Consider the following 17,838-nt stretch of genomic DNA (forward strand, 5'->3'; position numbering starts at 1 on the left):
ATTTGTAATATTGCAAAATTGCATGCGTCTATGAAATCCAATCGAATTTTTTAAAATATTTTTGTTTTTTTATTACAACAATAGATTCCTTTCATAATTCTACGTATAAAAATATAAAGGTAAAATCATAGAACAGTGAATACTTCACGAGATATTTTATATTTTATATTAATTTTTTACAGATCGCAATTCATGTAATGCGTCGATCGCTGCAGAGGCAGCGGAAAAACATGAGGTACACCGGTGGAGTATACGCGCAGCCAGCGTATACTCCACCGTCGGCGTACGCGTCGCCCGCGCCACTGCCACCGCTGCCGCCGCCGCCGCCGCCACCGTCGGCAGCATACACGCCGCCGCCGCCGTCGCCAGCATACACGCCGCCACAGCCAGCATACGCGTCATTGCCGCCGCCGCCATCATACGCGCCGTCTCCATCATACGCGCCGCCTCCATCATACGCGCCGCCTCCATCATACGCGCCGCCTCCATCATACGCGCCGCCTCCATCATACGCGCCGCCTCCATCATACGCGCCGCCTCCATCATACGCGCCGCATCCATCATACGCGCCGCATCCATCATACGCGCCGCCCCATCATACGCGCCGCCTCCATCATACGCGCCGCCTCCATCATACGCGCCGCCTCCATCATACGCGCCGCCTCCATCATACGCGCCGCCTCCATCATACGCGCCGCCGTCGGCGTCGAGATACACGGCGGGGGGTATGCCATCCGCGGGAGTGTCATGGCCAGCGTGGCCTCATATATAAATTATTTTTTATTTTTTTATTTTTTTATTTTTTTTTATTTTTTTATTATATATATATTTATATTTTTTTAACGAGAGCGATATGTTTTGTCGATTAGCTAATTATGATTGTATTTGCGTAAAGTATCGTTGCCTCGCGAATAAAGTCGAAGGACCGTCGAGAAGAGGAAGCTCGCGGTGCTTTCATTTCCCTTCCGAGTGCGCTTCAATCTTTTATCCGTTATCCGTTTTCGCCCTCGTCTTCGTTCCCATTGTCAGTATGCGACAGCCGTTACTGCACTCCATGAAGGGTATCATTGATTTGTCGAATAATACATAAGCAAAAGAGATGTTTTTCCTTGTGCTTAGAAATCCAAACAGTTCTGATTTCGAGAATCATAAAGAAATTGTATTGTGTTACTTTCTTTCCATCGCGGCGAGTAATCGTTTTTATACATTTCTAATTTACAAGTATACATAGTAGTGTAAAAGAAAGAAAAAGGTGATCGCGTTTTTTTTTTCACAGAGACGGGCAAACGTGAAACTGATTGTGTTCACGTTACTAAGTCAAACTCGGATGCTACAAGTATCTAGTTTCTATCCATCGGGACTGTAGGATGCCGCGAATGCTGATATCAATAATAATTATGATTTATGTTAGTGGAGTACGTACATCTTTTCGGCTTGGAAACGAAGACGATGACGACGATGACGATCAAACGAACGCTTCCGTTCTTGTCCCGAAATTGTTTTTTCTTGTAGCGAACGTTTCGAGGAATTTGCTTACGACGGTTCGTTAGCATATGTCTCGTGGTAATTAACGATTATACGGAGCCTTCATATTTTCCACAACGCGTAAGGAAAAAATTGAATGGTTTCTAATATGTATTCAGAGAATGTTGATTCATCATATTATTCTTTCAAACTTGCTTTCCATAAGATCTAAGATCTTTCGCATACTTGATTTATGATACTCGCGCTTTATTGAGGCCCAGATGAACACCCCTCTATATAACGTCAATAAATATAATATAAATAACATTACCGTTTTTCTTTCTTCAAATATACCCCGGAATCCTAACACCACTTCCAAAAAATCCTGATTTTACCATACTAATACGCTATCCAGTAAAGTGGATAAAGTTCTAAAAGTAAGAGCCAATCACGTTCGACTGCTACTCAGCGGCTCGGTCTGCTGAACGCGCCCAATGCCTAACGAGGCATCTGTACGACATATCTGTCAAAGCTCGTTCTTTGAAACGGCTTCATAGATCGCAACATCCTTTTACAGGAGTAAAGTATAGGTACTAATGAAGAGTGGGAATATATAAAAAAAAGTAGTGATAATTGGAAAAAATGTAAAAATGCCTAACGAGGCATCTGTACATCATGTCAACAGGTGTGTCTGCTGAACGCGGCCATTTTTACATTTTTTTCAATTATTACTAATTATTTTACAATCCCACCCTTTATTAGTACCTAAACTTTACTCCTGTAAAAGGATTTTGCGATCTATGAAGCCGTTTCAAAGAACGAGCTTTGACAGATATGTCGTACAGATGCCTCATTAGGCATTTTTACATTTTTTCCAATTATTACTAATTTTTTTATATTCCCACTCTTCATTAGTACCTATACTTTACTCCTGTAAAAGGATTTTGCGATCTATGAAGCCGTTTCAAAGAACGAGTTTAGACAGATATGTCGTTGAGTTCATCTGAGCAACACTCTGCGTTGATTGGTTGGTTCTAAAAGTAAGAGCCAATCACGTTCGACTGCTACTCAGCGGCTTGGTCTGCTGAACGCGCCCAATGCCTAACGAGATATCTGTACCACATATCTTTCAAAGCTCGTTCTTTGAAACGGCTTCATAGATCGCAAATTCCTTTTACAGGAGTAAAGTTTAGGTACTAATGAAGGGTGGGATTGTAAAATAATTAGTAATAATTGAAAAAAATGTAAAAATGCCTAACGAGATATCTGTACCACATATCTTTCAAAGCTCGTTCTTTGAAACGGCTTCATAGATCGCAAAATCCTTTTACAGGAGTAAAGTATAGGTACTAATAAAGAGTGGGAATATAAAAAAAATAGTGATAATTGAAAAAAATGTAAAAATGGCCGCGTTCAGCAGACACACCTGTTGACATGATGTACAGATGCCTCGTTAGGCATTTTTACATTTTTTCCAATTATTACTAATTTTTTTATATTCCCACTCTTCATTAGTACCTATACTTTACTCCTGTAAAAGGATTTTGCGATCTATGAAGCCGTTTCAAAAAACGAGTTTAGACAGATACGTCGTTGAGTTCATCTGATCAACACTCTGCGTTGATTGGTTGGTTCTAAAAGTAAGAGCCAATCACGTTCGACTGCTACTCAGCGGCTTGGTCTGCTGAACGCGCCCAATGCCTAACGAGGCATCTGTACGACATATCTGTCAAAGCTCGTTCTTTGAAACGGCTTCATAGATCGCAAAATCCTTTTACAGGAGTAAAGTATAGGTACTAATGAAGAGTGGGAATATAAAAAAATTAGTAATAATTGAAAAAAATGTAAAAATGCCTAACGAGGCATCTGTACGACTTATCTGTCAAAGCTCGTTCTTTGAAACGGCTTCATAGATCGCAAAATCCTTTTACAGGAGTAAAGTATAGGTACTAATGAAGAGTGGGAATATAAAAAAATTAGTAATAATTGAAAAAAATGTAAAAATGGCCGCGTTCAGCAGACACACCTGTTGACATGATGTACAGATGCCTCGTTAGGCATTTTTACATTTTTTCCAATTATTACTAATTTTTTATATTCCCACTCTTCATTAGTACCTATACTTTACTCCTGTAAAAGGATTTTGCGATCTATGAAGCCGTTTCAAAGAACGAGCTTTGACAGATATGTCGTTGAGTTCATCTTATCAACACTCTGCGTTGATTGGTTGGTTCTAAAAGTAAGAGCCAATCACGTTCGACTGCTACTCAGCGGCTTGGTCTGCTGAACGCGCCCAATGCCTAACGAGGCATCTGTACGACATATCTGTCAAAGCTCGTTCTTTGAAACGGCTTCATAGATCGCAAAATCCTTTTACAGGAGTAAAGTATAGGTACTAATGAAGAGTGGGAATATATAAAAAAAGTAGTGATAATTGGAAAAAATGTAAAAATGCCTAACGAGGCATCTGTACATCATGTCAACAGGTGTGTCTGCTGAACGCGGCCATTTTTACATTTTTTTCAATTATTACTAATTATTTTACAATCCCACCCTTCATTAGTACCTATACTTTACTCCTGTAAAAGGATTTTGCGATCTATGAAGCCGTTTCAAAGAACGAGCTTTGACAGATATGTCGTACAGATGCCTCGTTAGGCATTTTTACATTTTTTCAATTATTACTAATTTTTTTATATTCCCACTCTTCATTAGTACCTATACTTTACTCCTGTAAAAGGATTTTGCGATCTATGAAGCCGTTTCAAAGAACGAGCTTTGACAGATATGTCGTTGAGTTCATCTTATCAACACTCTGCGTTGATTGGTTGGTTCTAAAAGTAAGAACCAATCACGTTCGACTGCTACTCAGCGGCTTGGTCTGCTGAACGCGCCCAATGCCTAACGAGGCATCTGTACGACATATCTGTCAAAGCTCGTTCTTTGAAACGGCTTCATAGATCGCAAAATCCTTTTACAGGAGTAAAGTATAGGTACTAATGAAGAGTGGGAATATATAAAAAAAGTAGTGATAATTGGAAAAAATGTAAAAATGCCTAACGAGGCATCTGTACATCATGTCAACAGGTGTGTCTGCTGAACGCGGCCATTTTTACATTTTTTTCAATTATTACTAATTATTTTACAATCCCACCCTTCATTAGTACCTATACTTTACTCCTGTAAAAGGATTTTGCGATCTATGAAGCCGTTTCAAAGAACGAGCTTTGACAGATATGTCGTACAGATGCCTCGTTAGGCATTTTTACATTTTTTCCAATTATTACTAATTTTTTTATATTCCCACTCTTCATTAGTACCTATACTTTACTCCTGTAAAAGGATTTTGCGATCTATGAAGCCGTTTCAAAGAACGAGTTTAGACAGATATATCGTTGAGTTCATCTGATCAACACTCTGCGTTGATTGGTTGGTTGGTTCTAAAAGTAAGAGCCAATCACGTTCGACTGCTACTCAGCGGCTTGGTCTGCTGAACGCGCCCAATGCCTAACGAGGCATCTGTACGACATATCTGTCAAAGCTCGTTCTTTGAAACGGCTTCATAGATCGCAAAATCCTTTTACAGGAGTAAAGTTTAGGTACTAATGAAGGGTGGGATTGTAAAATAATTAGTAATAATTGAAAAAAATGTAAAAATACCTAACGAGATATCTGTACCACATATCTTTCAAAGCTCGTTCTTTGAAACGGCTTCATAGATCGCAAAATCCTTTTACAGGAGTAAAGTTTAGGTACTAATGAAGGGTGGGATTGTAAAATAATTAGTAATAATTGAAAAAAATGTAAAAATGCCTAACGAGATATCTGTACCACATATCTTTCAAAGCTCGTTCTTTGAAACGGCTTCATAGATCGCAAAATCCTTTTACAGGAGTAAAGTTTAGGTACTAATGAAGGGTGGGATTGTAAAATAATTAGTAATAATTGAAAAAAATGTAAAAATGCCTAACGAGATATCTGTATCATATATCTGTCCTGGTTCGATTGCTGTGTAGGAATCAGACAATGTAGCCAACCCCGAAACTGCCCACAGCTGCGTGCGCCATCGCGCCGTCTCTCGCAAGATCCGTGAACTACTGCTGTGACATGATTGCTGCTCTGCGTGAATATTTCTGTGAAAAATATACACGATCGTTTCAAAGCTCCCATTTTTATTCTAGGCTTTCAATCTCAATTTCAAAGGTACGTTATTGTTTGTGCACGTCTTCTGAAGAGTGGGAAAGTTTAATTTCGTACATATTACGTATACAACTGTTTATATTAGAAAATAAGGTTATGATGTGACAGCATTTTTACATTTTTTTCAATTATTACTAATTATTTTACAATCCCACCCTTCATTAGTACCTCTACTTTACTCCTGTAAAAGGATTTTGCGATCTGTAAAGCCGTTTCAAAATAGGAGCTTTGACTGTTTTTGTCGGTAATTTGAACGGCTTTAGCATCCCCTTAAGTGCTCTATAAATACTCTATTCGTCCCGAGATCTGTCCTCTTAAATATACTCTTAGTTTGCGGTCCGCTTGACGCTACAAATGCTTCGAAGCATTCCTCTTCTCTTTTCTTTCAATGAAGAAAGAAGGAGAAGAAAAACGCTTCAAAGCATTTGTAGTGTCAAGTGGACCGCAGCCTTAAATGTACATGTTGCCATGCTATCATTTACAGTGTACACACACACACGCACGCACGCACGCGGCACGCACGCGGCACGCACGCGGCACGCACGCGGCACGCACGCGGCACGCACGTACGCACGCACACGGCACGCACGCACGCACGCACGCACACACACACGCACACACGCGACACACACACACACACATACACACATACATAATATTATCTATTTTATAAATTATTTATATGACCCAACATCTAAGTTACTTAACGCCATTTACAATTACGAAGTCCTTTCTAGCTTAATTTCTTATTATTCAATTGCTGTATTTAAAACATATCTCTCGCAAAACGGACAGTTATATTCTTGAAATAATTTCTTTCCGATGCATGCGCAGTTACAGTAGACTGTGTCTATTTGAACAATAACGTACTACATATTTTTTATCAATATGAATTAATTTCTCATATCAATATTGCTTTATTAACTCTTTTCACTAAGCTTAATTTGTAAGACATTGCCTGCGCGTTGAAAACTTTTACACAATAATGTAACAGTAAAAAGAAATGTAGCAGTTGAACAACTAATTTTATATACCTTACATCTTCTTTACATCTTGATACCAGCTTTACTTGAATCTAATAGGTGATGGTAGTGTATTTGCTGCGAACATGTACTTTCCATAATCCGTTATAGTGTGCATAAAAATAAAAATGCTGATAAATCAGCCTATATATTTATCATGTGACTGAAATCATTATTTGTTATTTAGTTTGGGTGTATGCACAAGCAACAGACTTACCACAACCACTACGTCAGCATTTCCACGGAATGTTCCGAGTCGCAGTACGTTCCATTCTGGCCAAAATAGAGCACAGCGAAATCACACTCAGGTGAGCACTTAAGGTGACATAATTATAGGAGAAGAATTCGATTTAACAAGTTTGCCTCTTTTATTAGCAATTATTAATTATAAGGAATTATTTATTTTATTAACAATTTATATGAATGTGTTTCCAGGGTCACACACAAACGCAGGACGCAAATGCAATTAGTCCACTAGCAAGGCCGTCCTTCTTCTCGAAATTATCCTCGAAGTTCTCCAAACGGTAAGTTCTGTGATTGATTAAATTTAAAACGATACCGGTATTTGACAGCATGCTAATAATTTGTATGATTGTAATATTACCACTGTACATTTGCGAATATTTTTTTTACCGTTCACGTATTTTGTAATCTAAGCCAATTATTCTATTTAAAACAAACAATTTGACCGGATTATATAATTAAATTATATATTTCCTAATTGGCATTAAGGGGTTACATGGGTCTTGAAGGCAAAAAAAAAGCTTATTTTCTCGAATTTTTTTAAAGATACGACATGAATTACACAATTTATTTTTTTTAATATAAAAGTACAACATGTAAACAATATTTCCTCAAAATTTCAAAGGAAAATATTAAAAATTCAGCCGTTGACAATTGCTTCCAGTAGACAATCTAGAAAAAAGTGTCCCGGTAGTCAGCATAACTTTTTTAATTTTTATCTGAAATGAAAAACCTAAAGTTTTTCTTATAGTAGGTGAGTATAGCTTGTCCTTGAACGAAGAATTTATTTTATCTTCGATTACAACTCATTTTACAAGCCAATACATGGCCTAATTTTATGCCAAAAATGACAACTTTTGCAAGAAACGCTACCAAAAATTCAATTTTCAATTTTTTTTTTAAATCCTTCGTTCAAGGACAAGCTACACTCACCTACTATAAGAAAAACTTTGAGTTTTTCATTTCAGATAAAAATTAAAAAAGTTATGCTGACTATCGTGGGGACACTTTTTTCTGGATGGTCTACTGATGGAAGCAATTGCCAACGGCTAAATTTTTAATATTTTTCTTTGAAATTTTAAGGAAATATTGTTTGCATGTTGTACTTTTATATAAAAAAAAAAATAAATTGTGTAATTCATGTCGTATCTTTAAAAAAAATTCGAGAAAATATAAGCTTTTTTGCCTTCAAGACCCATGTAACCCCTTAATGTAAAATATATAGTTTCTTTGAAAAGTTATTGGTAATCAACTCGTAAAGATGGTGAAGATATTAATTTAGAAGAGAAATGTGTATTAAAGTACCAAAGTCATCAGTTACCCAAAATCGATATTTTTAGTACAATAATATATAGTATATATTGTGTTGCATGTATTATCTTAATCGAATCTCTCTGTATCCACGCGTAAAGAAGGTCCATGAAAATCAAATATTTCATAGCATAAAACATTGTTACATATTTTTTATAAATTCCTTTTATTTCGTTCGCTCCATTTTACTTGGTTATACATCCATTTTTGTTAATTTATTTCACGATATATAAACCAAGTAGTAAATATATATTTAATAATTTCATGTCGCCATGTTATTCAATTATTCGATTACAAGTACAGACTGAGAACGCTAGCATAATCACAGATTTGCAGTGGATCCTCAGTGCATGTTTAGCATCTTAAATATTTAAGTGTTGAAATTTTAATATACTTGAATATATCTCATATTGTGATATAGTTTGATAAATTGTATCTATTGTTTGCATGCAAATGATGTTTCTGTTTTTAAGGATGCACAATATGACTATGTAATTCTGGAAATTCTATACATCAATATATTTACATATTATAAGGATATATATGATCTTATTCGTTACAAATTCGATGAGCCAGCAGCGACCATTATCAGTGAAAGCTGCAAAACATGTAGCTTATGCATTTTGTTTCGTAGCTTTATTTAATATATTTATATATACTTATATACCATTTTCATCCTCAAGCGTATCGCGTACTTCACCTATCTGTATTGTTTGTTTGTCCTATAAATATTGGCTTGACAGATTGTATCCTTTAGCTGAATTCTAAGTAGAAATATTTTCGTTTCCGTTCTATATGCATAACGAAAAGTACACAACGTCTCTTACATAGAGTTTTCATTCATTCATTTATTATATTATACATAGATTAAATCGTCTATTATATTGCTACAATATAAGATTCGCGCTTAAGACAAATTCTTTTGACATCAATTGATGGAAATAATACACTGCTTGGCTGAATTCAGGCCACCTCGCATATACTCATTGTGCATCCCTTTTTCTCACTCGATTGTAGCGAGGCATATCTTTGATTTATTATATATACACACACACACATACACACACACACACACACACACACACACACACACACACACAGGTCATACCTGTAAATCGCTCTTATTCTAGCAAATTGATACATATTTCATAAGTATCTATAGAGCATTTGCAGTAGGATGTAATTATATACATACATGTGTATGTGTGTGGTGTGTGTGTGTGTGTGTGTGTGTGTGTGCGTGTGTGTGTGTGTGTGTGTGTGTGTGTGTGTGTGTGTGTGTGTGTGTGTGTGTATACAGGGTGTCACTGAATGTTTGGTACTTTTCTCATATTTAGATAGAGCGAGCCAAACTGAGTCGAAAAGTCATGTACCATTTTGCAATTTTCGCGATAGTGGATGAGTTATTAATGATTAAAAATCGCCGTATTGGCCCGCCCACCGCCAAATCCAAGCGCGCGGTAAGATGCGGCCGCCCCGCGGTCGGCGCGCGGGCAGTTGTTTACTACAAGCGGCGATGATGACACGGCGCGACGCACGAGCGGCGCGTAACGCCGGGCCCCCGTCCTGAACGATGATAGTTTCTCGCCTTTTTTAAACAGAAATAAAATTTTCTAACAACATAGAAAAATTTTTTGTGCGTACGTATGTACATACGTGTGTACATGCATACACACAGGAACATATCAATTGTATTGCTTAAAAAAGCGATTACTCAATTTACTTTTTTTCTTTTAGTAAGTAACGGTTGTCTTTAAGAAAGAATATTTTCTTGATGAAAGTCTTAAAATGTACAAATTTTAGAAAGAGTCTTTATCATGTATTCGAAAGAAGAATTTATACTCCTTCAAAGAACATAATAAAATTTTATCAAAGAAAAGTCAAAATAATAAATAAAGTAATATGAGGATCCACGAGATTAAAATAGGAGAAGTCAAGGCTATGAGGGCCAGACGCAGATCACAGTGCGTAATATCAGAAATAACTGATTTATTCGTCGTTTTGATACATTACATCGATCCGTACGTTTTGGCTCAGCTTTGAGCCATCTTCAGCGGTAGTTACAGAAGTTAAGTTACACGTTCTCCGTACCGTATGGTGAGTTTACTGATTCAAAGTATCAGAAACATAGACCAATTGATCCATATCTGTAAATTCGTTCAATTAATGTTGAGATATTAAAAAGATACCTTAGGAAACTCACCATTCGGTCTGAAAAACGTGGAATACAGAGCCATGTACATAATGAATACTCTCTGCGAGAAGACTTGACGATCTTGTCGACACGACACACAATGATATGAAAGGTCTTGCAAGAAGAGGCATGTCGTAGGTCAACACACCGGCGAGGATTATAACAAAGCACGATTTGACACTGTCACAATATTGCATGTATACCAATAGTAAAACCCCGATTTGCCAACGACCAAAGTTCATGAGCATGGATTACAATTTGCTCAAAACCGTGACATATGCATGATGCAAAAAATCCGTGTCATTTTGAGACGGTGTCAAATCGTGCTTTGTTATAATCCTCGCCGGTGTGTTGACCTACGACATGCCTCTTCTTGCAAGACCTTCCATATCATTGCTGTGCATGTGTCGTGTCGATAAGATCGTCAAGTCTTCTCGCAGAGAGTATTCATTATGTACATGGCTCTGTATTCCACGTTATTCAGACCGAATGGTGAGTTTCCTAAGGAATCTTTTTAATATCTCAACATTAATTAAACAAATTTACAGATATGGATCAATTGGTCTATGTTTCTGATACTTTGAATCGGTAAACTCACCATACGGTACGGAGAACGTGTAACTTAATTTCTGTAACTGCCGCTGAAGATGGCTCAAAACTGAGCCGAAACGTACGGATCGATGTAATGTATCAAAACGACCAATAAATCAGTTATTTCTGATATTACGCACTGTGATCTGCGTCTGACCCTCATAGCCTTGACTTCTCCTATTTTAATCTCGTGGGTCCTCATATTACTTTATTTATTATTTTGACTTTTCTTTGATAAAATTTTATTATGTTCTTTGAAGGAGTATAAATTCTTCTTTCGAGTACATGATAAAGACTCTTTCTAAAATTTGTACATTTTAAGACTTTCATCAAGAAAATATTCTTTCTTAAAGACAACCGTTACTTACTAAAAGAAAAAAAGTAAATTGAGTAATCGCTTTTTTAAGCAGTACAATTGATATGTTCCTGTGTGTATGCATGTACACACGTATGTACATACGTACGCACAAAAAATTTTTCTATGTTGTTAGAAAATTTTATTTTTGTTTAAAAAAGGCGAGAAACTATCATCGCTCAGGACGGGGGCCCGGCGTTACGCGCCGCTCGTGCGTCGCGCCGTGTCATCATCGCCGCTTGTAGTAAACAACTGCCCGCGCGCCGACCGCGGGGCGGCCGCATCTCACCGCGCGCTTGGATTTGGCGATGGGCGGGCCAATACGGCGATTTTTAATCATTAATAACTCATCAACTATCGCGAAAATTGCAAAAAAGTACATGACTTTTCGACTCAGTTTGGCTCGCTCTATCTAAATATGAGAAAAGTACCAAACATTCAGTGACACCCTGTATAATAAATCAAAGATATGCCTCGCTACAATATATATATATATATATATATATATATATATATGAGTTAATGTGTATCGTGGGGAAGTTCTTAGAACGCAGGGTATATGTATATAAAAGAACGGGTATTCGCAGTTCGCTATTTTGGACTGCCTAAGCAGGACCAATTACGGCGAACTGCGAATATTCCCGTTCTCTTATATATACCCGTTAGAACGTAGGGTGTCTCAAAATGTCTAGAATGTCTTTGGGGGATCTGTGCTGTCTGAGAATATATTTCTAATATATCTGCATATTTTATGTAGTCATATTTTTACAGTTTATTCAAGAATATGCCAAAAGATATACCGTTTTATAAGCTTCATAAGAAAGTAAAAATAAGGAAACTTATCAGTGAAGATGTAGAGGAATCCAATTCAACGAATTCTTCAATTGAATTCGAACAATCACATACTTTTGTTAGAACCCATACTTCTAAAATACCAGATGTTTTTCATTATAAAAAAAAATTTGAACTTCCTCACAATTTGGAACTTATTGATCAGTCTGAATTTTCTGACTATTCTCATAATTTTGAGTACTCTGAACATTCTGAACATTCTGATTATGAATACTGCAATAACGATGGTAATGGAGAAGGGTATATTTTGTATGAAAATATAAACCCTGATGATTCTCCCCACCATCCTTACTCGCCATCTAATTCTAACTGTTTGCGGTCTAGTGACAATTTAGCTTCCGCAAATTTAAAAGTGCTAAAATTTCTTCGTGGTTGGGCTTTAAAGCATAATGTAACGCACGAAGCAATTTCAGACTTATTGAAAGGTTTAAAAGAAAATCACGAATGTTTTGCCGATGATTCAGAAGACAGATTTCCTGTCAGTGCACGAACACTGTTAAAAACAGGAACAAAATTAATTAAAAAAGTTGTTGAGCCTGGCTATTACATTCATATAGGATTGAAAAATCAATTATTAAAAATTGCTTCTGAATATTTTAAAACCTTAAATTCTTTTAAATTATTAATAAACATTGATGGATTACCTCTGTTTAGAAGTTCGCCTGATCAAGTGTATCCTATATTATGCACTGTAGTATCCGTTCCAGAATTGCGTAAAGAAGTATTTCCTGTAGGAATTTATTACGGTAAAGAAAAACCTGTAAATTTAGAAGATTATTTAACAGATTTTATAACTGAAATTAATAGTCTCCATGAGAATGGCCTTCATTTTGAGAATCATACTGTGGAACCGCAGGATAAATCCTCCGTTCCCAGTTTGAGCCGGGAAAGCAGCGGCCAAGCTGGGGAAATGTCGAGCGACCCGCCAACAGCGAGGGTGCAGAAGGTGCAGCCAGGTGCAGACCAAAGTGCGCCAGAAGGGGCAAACCAGCCGACGGAGGAGTGCGGCGACGGCCTCTGCGAGGCCGAGGACGAGGTCAATCCAGACCTGATAAATTTCGTCAGAAGCGAGGAGGTACAAAGACTACTGGAGGTGGGCGTTCAGCCCGCTGGACCGAACGAGAGTAACGAAGGAGCGGCCGAGGTGCAGGAGATGCACGCGAATAACGCCAGCCAAGCCGAGCCGGACGGAGCTGAGATACACACGCCAGTGTATACTCAGATATAAACTTTTACTAATGTAAACGGAAAAAGAGACTTTTAAGCGCGAAGCGCATTTTATTTTATATTTTATATTTATGAATTTGTTTATCGTAATTTTAAAAAGAGTAAAGAGATAGGAGCACGCGAAGTGCACGAGTTTTATACGGCAGCGAGCCGATGGTTTAGATTAAGATTAATAATAATAAAGAAAAGAGTTCTACACAAAATACATACACACGAAATACTTACCTACAAACATTCCTCCAATCCAAGATAATCGTCGATAGGACGAACACATAAAATAAACAATATTAACGATTCATTCAGATGGATTCAGATAAATTCAAAATAATTATATTAACTTTTATTTTTGTACTTTTTGCCATAGCAGTAGTTAGTATACTGTTACTGGTATATTCTTATAAAGTAGAGTCAGAACCACATTGCTTACCATGAGACTTAAAGAATACCTAATTGTTTCATTTATAATATTTTTCCCACTGTTCACAAGTTTCCCTGATGCGGATATCATACTTACACTTTACGCAATATTTACACTTTACATAATAATTTTAGGAGCGGAAGTAGATCCACGACCGATCCGCGAGTGACGGTCTTATGAAACATTATAATTAAGTTACACTTTATATACCAACAGCGAGCAGGACATATTCCTGAATTAACATATATTTTATTTTATTTTTTCAAGCAACATTTACAATTACACCCCGCTACACTAATTACACTTTACAGGCCATAAGCCGATAGAGAAAGCAGAGACAATCTGCACATGGAAGAAATTCCAGTTTGATAAAGTCAACAATTTTATAAAGTTCTAATAACACTTCAAACGTTTAAACGATAATATTAAGGCCTTCAGCCGATGAGATGCACGAGGTGCACATATATAATTCAATTTACACTTTGTTCATTAATTTCAAACATTTTATTACAGAAACGACCCTATGGGGCAATATTCAATCAATTACAAGCATTTGCAACATTTTAAAGCATTTTTGAAGATTTACACTTTTTTATTACACTTTCAACACTTTCTACACCTGTTTCTAGATTCAGCGTGCGAGACGAGCCAGCGAAGGCTCTACACTTTTCAATTACACTTATTACACTTTCTACACTTGCATGTTAGATTTCAGCGTGCGAGACCGAGTCACCGAAAGGTGCTACACTTTTACACTTTTACACTCGACGTCTTAGGATAAGCGTGCGAGATGAGCCACGACGGCAGTCACACTTTTGATACACTTTTAGCACTCTGAGTGCAGATACATTAAATTCATTGAATTTCCAACATATTATTTACAGTCATTTCTCGAGGAAGAGAAACAAGCCGAATGGAGTTGTTCCAGGCAAAGATTTATTTAACATTGCAAATAGCAGTGATTTTCATTATATTCAGTTACACTTTTTTACACTTTTATGTACTTTCTACACTTTTAGACGGCATTGAGCCAATTTGACATTATATTCATTAATTTGATATTTAAACATTATTCCCTGTCAATTTAAACTTTCATTATTATGCGATTATGCATGCGGTAATTTTAAGCCGCGTTATACTTACCTTTTGATACTTACCTTTATTACACCGACTCCGGTGATTAGGTGAGACGATTCCATAGCGATCCTGGGTACCTGAAAGAAAGAGAAATTAATACTTACCTGGTTTACATTGGATTCGTCTGATTGTGACGTTGGGAGTCACTCGATAATAATCGAGTGACTTTGAGTTCGCTTGCGCGAAATTTGCGTGCAGCGACGCGTTTGGTTCACGCGGGTGCGAAAGCCAAGTCGCGCCGTTGCACTTTAGTGTAGCATCTCACGAAAAGGTGCCGAGTCCCAACAACGACTCGGCAAGCGAAGTGCAGATGGAATCGTACCATCTACACCCGAAGGTGCGTTCCGCGAGTGCGAAGGCTGCGCGCCTAAAATGAGGACTCAGCGCATGCGTGAGTCTAAGGTGGGAGAACTCGACCCGTTCCTCCCGGACAGTCCGTCGCGAAGTTTCGAGACGATAACACGTACAACGGTTTCGTCATACAAATCGAACAAAGGCGGTCTTATCCCGTTATCCGCTAGCGTCAGTAGCGTGATTGAACATTAATTAGAAGCAGTGAGTGCGTGATACGGGATATCCTATTGCGCTTATATTGATCATTAAGATCCGCTTTAACCGAAATAACGGCGTTTCGATAAAAACTCGACGTAGCAACACGCGATCGAGCGAATACGTGCGTTAGAAGAGATTGCTGTACAATCTAGTATTAGAATAAACTATTATTTGTTTATAATAAACAAAAAGCTTTATTACGCGACCCCAGTGAATATCCTATCCTCGTAAATACGTTTGCTTAACAAGGGCGTGGCCGACGGCCTTGAACGCGCCCGCAACGTGAATCGACAGCCATATTGCCGAGAAGGAAGGACGGGGCAACGCAGTAACACAAGGTTTCTGTATTAGATCCTTAAAATACAGTGGCGACCGTATATTCAGCCCAAGTAGTAAGTGGCTATATTTAATAATTTTAACAATTCCATTCGTTGTTCCGGTCACAACTGCACAGTTAGATGGTGTTTATTTTGTTTGCGATGCTCCAGCAAAAAGTTATATTAGGGGAACCGTATCACATACAGGATTTCATTCCTGCACTAGGTGTACTGTTCGAGGTGTCACCTCAGACAATCGACGGATTTTCATTGATTTAGAGAGTCCTGCTCGCACTTCTGAAGATTTTGTACAAAGGAGAGACCCGAATTTTCGCCGTCGAGATACTCCTCTTATTAATATCGCGGATTTAGATTTTGTAAAGCATTTTATTCTCGATTATTTACACTTGCAATGTCTTGGCATAATGCGTTCAATGATAGTGAATATGTGGTACCAGGGAGCAATTCCTCATAGACTGTCGGCTGCACAAGTTGAATTGGTGTCAAATCTTCTTGTTCAGTTTCAAAGGTATATTCCTGTAGAGTTTGCAAGAAAATGTAGAGAACTCTACATTGTTTTACGGTGGAAAGCAACGGAATTTAGATTATTTCTTTTATATATAGGACCAATTGTTCTCAAGAATGTTTTGAGTAAAGAGAAATATATACATTTCTTGGAATTTCATTTTGCAATGAGAATTTTATTAAACGTGAATCTGTGTAAAAAGCAGGAATTTCGTCAATTTGCTAAAGATCTTTTAAAACATTTTGTTCAGTCAACTGTATTATTATACGATCAAAATTTTATTTCTCACAATTTTTATAACAACATTCACATAGTTGATGATGTAGATTATTTTGTCGACAAATTAAATGATTTCTCCTTGGATACGATATCTGCATTTCCTTTTGAAAATTATATGCAAAACATTAAAAGAAAAGTTAGAGGACGCAATAAGCCACTTGAACAAATAGGACGACGAATTGGAGAAATAATGTCGTTTGAGTCGGATTATTTAAAGAAAAAACGCCAAGATAAACAATTTCCAAGTTTTTTAAATCCCCATAATGAGGGTCCTTTGTTACCAGCTTGTACGCGTCAGTATCGTGGTGTTGCTCTTCCAAAATTTAAAATAATAAACAAAAGCCCTAATAATTGCTGTGGTACTGCTGCCGCAACCATTATTCAAATTGAGAATATAGCTTTTTGTGAGCGTTTGCAAGTTCCAGTTGTTATCGGTAGAGAATTTATTAATAAATGCGACTTCTACACTATACCTTCTGAGAGTTCCCGCGTAGGGGTATTTAAAGTTAACAAATTATCGAATCTCAAAATGTGGCCATTGTCAGAAATTACGACAAAATACGTACAGTTGCCGTACAAAACTGGTTACGTTGTACTGTCAATTTTACATTGTGATACGCTTTAATTGAGATCTTACTATTCTACTTCAATCCATTTTTCTTTTTTCATCTGGTATTGTATTTTATATATGGGTATCGTTGTATGTGACAATAAGGAACACATTACAGGTACAAATAATTCACTTGTAATCATACAATATAAGCTATATACTCGTTTAATTAGGTCACAAACGTGATTATTTTAAACCTTACAGAGGAAGAGTAAATTCATCAAATTATAAATATATATTAGTTGCTTAATTGTGTTTAATCAATATTTATGGATTTATAATAACAAAATTTTACTCAAAATACAATCAAACAAAGCAAATTAGTTTTAATGAAATTAAAATTAAGATTAATGTAATTAAAGACTATTAATTCTATATTAAAACTAGAATTCTTAAATTATAAGTTTTTCATTGTATAAAATATAATGTTACAGAATACCGATCAGAATGTTGTTTATCCAATAAGTTTATGAAATTATAAAATTTTACAAGTGTCCTGTTTCTAATATTTTTGCAGGAATAACAAATTATAATAAGCAA

General features: G+C 36.9%; 1 long non-coding RNA gene and 1 pseudogene across 1 annotated transcript; both read left to right on the plus strand.

Annotated features, from left to right (window-relative positions):
• The window catches only part of LOC139780619 (uncharacterized), a 186,398-nt pseudogene that overhangs the window by 40,045 nt on the left and 128,515 nt on the right, over window positions 1-17,838 (plus strand).
• On the plus strand, window positions 6,019-7,166 carry LOC139780622 (uncharacterized). Its single transcript, XR_011720296.1, has 3 exons — window positions 6,019-6,120; window positions 6,874-6,994; window positions 7,122-7,166. It is a non-coding gene; the product is annotated as an uncharacterized lncRNA (long non-coding RNA).

Source organism: Temnothorax nylanderi, unplaced genomic scaffold (assembly GCF_030848795.1).
Source record: "Temnothorax nylanderi isolate EJ_2023f unplaced genomic scaffold, tnyl_v1.0 TNYL_tig0288_pilon, whole genome shotgun sequence".
In the NCBI taxonomy this organism is placed as follows: Eukaryota; Metazoa; Arthropoda; class Insecta; order Hymenoptera; family Formicidae; genus Temnothorax; species Temnothorax nylanderi.